Below are 6780 nucleotides of genomic sequence, written 5' to 3' on the forward strand. Positions count from 1 at the left end.
ATAGAGACAGCACGGAAATAGGATCAACAGGGCTTCACATTTGTGAATACAGTGTAATGTTCTCACACGCACAAGGCAGAAATCCCCAAGGACGAGTATATTATGACGAGTGCTTTAAGTGAATTACACTTTAAAAACAACTAATGACACTTCAGGTACATTAGCATAATAGATGAAAAACAGATTCCAGTAGCTACAATGGAATCTCTGTGCTGACAGCAGACTAATGCTTTTGTTCTCTGAAATGACTCTGGAAAATGTTGGGCAAATTGGGTGCAGGCATTATCTGGAGTTTACCTTTCACATATGAAGGATGCAGCAGGAGATTGTCCATGTCAAATTTTTCTGGAACATCCAGGCGAGAGGTGGTGTCTGGGTAGATCATGCAGGAGGCAGAACACGACGAAAAAAATTCTGCTGCTGAAAACCGACCAAGTCTCTCACCGTCCCTGCAACTTATTTGAGAAATTCTGGTCGGCTTTTAATACCAAAAGCTCTTGAATCTCTCCGTCTTTCCAAACTTTTCCATTTTCAAATCTGTTACGCGTTATAAATATCAGCAACATGCCCACTAGCTTGCTGTGATATTTCTGGACATTTTCCTGTTGTCTTCCAACATGGGCACCCTATGACGCTTTCCAGATATTTTACTAGCGGCCAGGCCAGAAAAGTTCGGTAGATGTCCAGAGCAACTGACTTTCCAGAAAATTTCCAGAAAATGTTCAGACTTCAGAGAATGTCTAAAAGTAGCTTCCGAAACACCCAATGATAACACAAAATACAAAACAACTTTCATTGATCCCCTTTAAAAACAGAGCTCTGTGTGTATGAGTGCGTGTCCTCTCTCTTGTGTGCATGCGTGTGTACTTTGTGCCCTCATGAATAGAGCAGGATGAAAAGGAAAAAGCTGAAAAGGTCTGAGCGCACTGCATGGCTCAACGAGACAGCTCAATCTCTTGATCTGCCCCCATGCTTTACTTTTCAAAAAGTCGTTTTTCTCACACACACACGCACGTTTTGTTTCGTCGCACTTCGATCCCCTATACTACCTACAACACTACTTCTTCTCCTGTGCAGCTCATGCGTCTTGTGGTCAAGGAGAAGATGAAGGATTAACTTGTGACAGCAGTCGCGTGCGATCGCAGAAAATAGGGGTTGACATAATTTTCATTATCCCACATAAAACGTAAGGTTTATGTGGGAAATTAACAGAAAACATGGAAACAATGTCTGAAGGAGAGGAGGGAGGGAGGAGACCAGGGAGCGGGGTGTCTAATCAATATGCTGAACACTGCGTCTTTCTGAAACACACATCGTTTGTGTGCAATTTGTTTTTGTGCCTTGCCGTGTCTCTTTTCCTTGTACAATTATCTCCAAAGACAAAGTGGTCACAGCTAAGTAAAATTCTGTCTTCTTTCTTACTATACTGATGTCATATTATACAGATTAGTATTTGATGCAGCATGATTTAAATACTCCTGTGAGGACAAAGAGGAAACCAATGTCATATTCTTCTGCCCCAGAACCACCAAAAGCTTTTGCAGACTTAAGTGCAGTGCAGAGTTGTTTTCATTGGTGCTCAGAAGTAGACACCAAGATGTGACAGCGGACAACATGAGCAAAAGCGTACACGAACAGTTACTCACCAATGCAGACTCCAAACATCTCAGGGGAGTATGAGTAAATGCAATTTCAGATTTTTCGAGAGATGGGTAAAAGGTGCTTCTGTGAGTTTGCACTCCACTACACCTCTGCCTGCAGCGTGTAACCTGTCAAAGTTATTCTCTATGCAAAAGTTAAGAGTAAGTTCTGCTGTTCCAGCTAATTTCTCTATAAATATACACGGAAGCCCACATCCATCTCTTTCAGGTGATTGATTTGATCTGTCCGCCCCTCCCACCCATCACTCACTCTGCCGCTGCCAGTATTTGCAGGTTGAAGCATAAAGCCATTTCTGTCTCTTGAGTTCATTCAACCCTGAAATCTCCACCCAGTAGTTACCTGGAAATCTCTCTATCTCTCTTAACCACACAACAAAAACACACACACACACATACTCGCTAACACACAATTTCCCTATTTTCCCTTATGTAGGCAGCGAATTCCAAAGACAAAGAAAACACTCTGGCGTGGTCTCGCAGATGTGTGTAGTCATGTGGGTCTGAGTGTGTGGGTCGGCGCACACATATGGCTCTGACAAATGAGCCAGGCTCAGTTAAATGGCTTGTGATTAGGACACATTGGCGTCTAATTGCCTCTCATTACCATTTGAAAGTGAGTGGCGGCTGAAATCAAAGGCTACGGTGGCAGTGGTAAAGTGCAGCGCAGTGCAAGTGCAGTGCATGTTCGCGCGTGTGTGTGTGTGAGAGAGTGTGTGTGTGGTGGGTGGGTGGATGGAAGAGCAAACCTGATTCTCAGACGCATGACCGCACAATAGAGTACTATAGTTTCGTCTTTCTCTGCCTCAAAGCCTTCAGGTTCACCATAATAACCAACACAAAGCCCTGACTTTGATCAAATAAAAAGTATTGTATCTGCTTCTCTTAGAAACTGAATCAGAACCTTTGCCACTCCAATCTGAAACTTCTTGAACTCCAACCGGATCCTGACAAAAGCTACTCCCTGTACTTTTCCCTATAGTTTCTTTACTTCCATTTCACTTTTAGGCAAACCCAAAGAAAGGAAAAGGCTCAACAGTCCCCTATTGAAATAATATTTAGATCTGCACAAAATTTCACACACCCATAGATAGCGTGATTCTTTTCATCAAGATCCATGAATTATTCCCTTGGAAATCTGTGAAAATGTCCTATCTTGCAGTTTTAAAGAAAGTGATAAAAATAAATCCCAGATCTGTGCAAATTTTTATTGGGTTTATCCTAAGCCCATGTCCCATCCTTGCACAAAGTTTAACGTTAAGTAATTTTTGTGTGATTCTGCTGACTGTGGGTGTAAACATAACCTCCTTGGTGGAGTTAATGGTCATTTTCTTGTGTCGAAGTTCGACATGTCTGAAAGCTCCTCACATGGTCAAACTTTCCCTCGACCCTCTGTTTAGCCACCTTGTAAAAATCCTGTCTATCTTCCCACTCCACCCTCTGTATTAACATCTCTCCTCTGGCCATTTACTCACCACCCATAAGACAGCCAGACGTTAGCTGTCAGCCTTCATCCTGAAATACCTCCTGCCCGAACAGCTGAGTTTAACTTTTGTTCACCCTCAACCCTGAAATTCCTTCTTAAAAATAATGGAATGTACAGTTTCCACTCTTCTTAACTCACATCTGCGAGGCAATATCTGTCACAGCACCAAAAACGTCCCTCTTCAACTTGTCTCTCCCTTCTCCAACCTGCCACCACTGCAATACAGGGAACTGAAAATCTAATAATGGGTTGCAAAATATAATACCATGGTCTTAATATCGTTATTGATCAGAGTTCCTTCTCTGCACAAGATAAAAGCTAAGGGTGTATTTCTTTCCTTGGAGCCTCACACAAATCCATTCATCCAGAAATGTCCACTTCTGTCTTTGTATCTTTATGTCTGTCTTTTGACTTTGATAGTTCCGCTCCCTGTCTCAGGTTATCAGAAAAACACTCAAGATCAGTGACCTCTTTGTCACCTGCAGTTTTGTTATCAGCCATCGTCCTAAGGCTGAAACAAACCTCCCTCTCTATGGTATTACTTACACCTGAGGATATTTATTCATCCATCTCTTCGTCACTTTTAAAAGGAAAACACAGATTCGCCCCACTCCTTCTTGTTGTTATTGATTCACGCCGATGACACACGGTGTATAATATTACAAACACAAGCAGGTATAGCCAGTTATTAGTATTTTTTTTTTTTTTTCTGTTGCTGCATCCGTCAATGTATAGGGCAAACGTACCATTGATCGTGAAAAATCACCTTATGGCTGCAGTCTAAATTAAATTATTCACAAATGTATTGACAGTTCTCATAGCTCATATAAAATATACCCCGTGGTATATCAATATGCTGAGGGCATACGAAGTAGCTATGTCAGGAGAGCTGATTAATGACCACCACATAAGATCACGTGTCATTTCTCTTTTACTAATGTTTATTAATAAGCACAGTGCAGATGAAGTTGTGCTACACAGACGTTGCAGTGTAGCCTGCATGTCGTAGACTATTAGCTTTTTCCTCTCATGGTAAAGAAAATAGCAATTGGAGCCTGATCACAGAAAACTAGAAAAATTTCAAACTTGTTAAAGTCATGTAAACTTTCCAATTAAGTGTCGAAGAAAATTGTGTTTACAGCATTAAAAACAAATTCAATATATCAGTATTCACTCTTGTAATCTTAACATTTTGTACTTGCATCATTCACAGAGAACAGTGCTTCTAAAAGCAGTCATCCATTTTTGTTCAAGCAATAATGATAAGACACAATGTGATGGCAGCAGAAGAAATGACCAAAACGTTGAAGTCAATTAATAAGTTTTAATGGATGATGGAAGTGCTTGAATGAAACACTCAAACTGGAATATACAATCACTATGAGAAGCCACATTTCTGTAAATTACTATACATCATATAAATATTTTCTTGCCAGACACTAAATTATTAAAAAAACTAGAATAGCACTCAGTAGAGTACACAAGGCCAAACAATCCCCTTAAATTCAATCAAGCAGCATCAATTTGCACACGCTCACAGAGATCGGACGCCGAAAATATACCAGAATTTTTTCCCAGCAAGTTTTGTGGTTTTATGTCAAATCGTTTCTGTGTAATTCTACAAACTACCAGACAAACAAACAAACTAGAAAGGCCCTCAGTGGAGTGCATACCTCCACCAAGGCCCAAAAGCCCACTTATCAAACCACATTTTAATTAACTAGATCCAGATTTTTATTTGGATCTGCGTTGAATTGCAGACATTTATAGATATCAGTCCTCAAAATGTGCCTGATTTCTTTCATCAAGATCCATGAATTATTCCCTGGGATGTTAGTGGAAAAAGTTGAAAAGTGTCTTATCTCGCAATATTAAAGAAAGTGATAAAAAATCCCCGGATCCACCCCCTGATCCAGAGGTGAACGGGTCTTCTCTTCTCTGACTCACATCTTTCCACCAAGTGTCTTTTGGGAAAATTCCAGTGGTTTTTTGTGTAATCTTGCAAACAAACAGACTGGGGGGGGGACATAACCTCCTTGTTCGAGATAAGTAAAGATTGGGGTTAAAAAAAACATGTGCAACAGTTTTATGTTCCCAAATATTAAGTTAAAGATGCATATATCAATATATATATATAATTTATATTCTTGATTCAGATGCCTTCAGGGCTGTGATGACATGTTTGTATAGTCTATAGCCCGAGGGGGAACACGTCAACAAGCACCAGGACGTGCTTAAAACATGAGAATACACACGATCAACAAGTACATGGAAGCTGCACCACTGCTTCTGTCCAAAGTGCAAAAGACAGACCCCATCGCAAAGAGCAAGGAGAACTGGTTGCAGCTTTTTCCTGAGAGCTGCAGCTTCTCCCGCTCACACGTGTCCATCTATCTCCTTTGGATTTGCCGTGTTAGATTCACAACGTGAGCCTCCACCGGGGACTCGCCGCCTTCCCCGAGTGCAACTCTGAGGTGTAAACAGAGTAAAAATAGTCCGCTATCACAGGCTTTCCCTACGGTCCCGTTATATAATGGTCCAAGCTCGGATGAATGACATCACGGGCAGTCCAGCAATCACAACCCCTATGTCCTTTACGACCAGCGGGGCGATGTAAGAAAACACACCGAGGGGCAGCGTGTAACACAAACACGGACACACAACCGAGAGTCACAACGTGCACAAGCGATGGAGCGGTTTCTCCAGCACCGGACAGACTGAGCAGTTGCTCGTCTCGACACTTCCGCGATGGTGAACCGTGAATGCAAAAAAAATGTGCCGCTCCGTGTTTGACAGTGCTTGTAAGTGCGAAAAGAGTTTTTAAAAGAAGACGGTTCAAGGGTTTGTGGTGTTCAGCGGTGTTTGTCGCTGTTTTGCCGCCGAGGAACAGTGTGAGAAGAGCCGAGCTCGAGTGGCGCAGTTAGTGGGAAGCGCAGCGGCCGCCCGACGCCGGCTCGCCCCGCGGACCGCGCTCCTCGCTCGGTCACAGCCCGGCCGGAGCTCCCGCTGCCTTCCGCGGCGCTTAAACACTACTTTGCGTTCGCGGCCGGACGTGACAGGGACACGAACCGGAGCCCCGAGCGACCCGCTACCGCTCGGTCACTTAAAAACGAGGTCAGGAGGCGAAGTAAACATTTTTTCAAAGGTTTGAAGTGAACCAGAGCGCCACCCTGCCCCGGTTCTTCCAGCCATTTTCTCTCTAACCCAGCTCCCAAATGCAGAACAAGTAGTGGCGGAGGAGAAGCAATGACATGCCGGAGGAAGGAGTTCACTGGGACTTACTGTTGGGTGTAACGGGCTGCTGCGGAGTTTGTGTCTCTGCTTGTTGCCAGGGCTCCCCGGCTCTGCTCCGGCGCTGAAGGTGGAAAGCGTCTCCCCCGCCTAATGATGTCTGCGGCGGGCAGCTAATAGCTCTCTGCCCGCCCCCACCGCCAGAGAGAGAGAGAGGCTGAGAGAGGGAGAGAGAGAGAGAGGCAGAGAGAGGTAGAGAGACACTGTGAGAGAGGAAGAGAGAGAGAGATACACTATGAGAGAGAGAGAGAGAGGTAGAGAGAGAGAGAGAGAGAGAGAGAGAGACAGAGAGAGAGAGACAGAGAGAGAGAGACACTATGAGAGAGAGAGAGAGAGAGAGAGAGA

At 43.6% G+C, this 6780-nt stretch overlaps 1 protein-coding gene across 3 annotated transcripts in view; it reads right to left on the bottom strand.

Annotated features, from left to right (window-relative positions):
- atxn1a (ataxin 1a) overlaps positions 1 to 6576 on the bottom strand; it is an 80139-nt gene extending 73563 nt beyond the window's left edge. For all 3 annotated transcript variants that reach the window (XM_034600240.1, XM_034600239.1, XM_034600238.1), the window contains exon 1: positions 6427 to 6576. The gene's annotated coding sequence lies outside the window, so the exon portion shown is untranslated. The remainder of the gene's footprint in view (positions 1 to 6426) is intronic.
- Between the last annotated feature and the right edge of the window lie 204 nt (positions 6577 to 6780).

Source organism: Hippoglossus hippoglossus, chromosome 11 (assembly GCF_009819705.1).
Source record: "Hippoglossus hippoglossus isolate fHipHip1 chromosome 11, fHipHip1.pri, whole genome shotgun sequence".
NCBI classification, from domain to species: domain Eukaryota; kingdom Metazoa; phylum Chordata; class Actinopteri; order Pleuronectiformes; family Pleuronectidae; genus Hippoglossus; species Hippoglossus hippoglossus.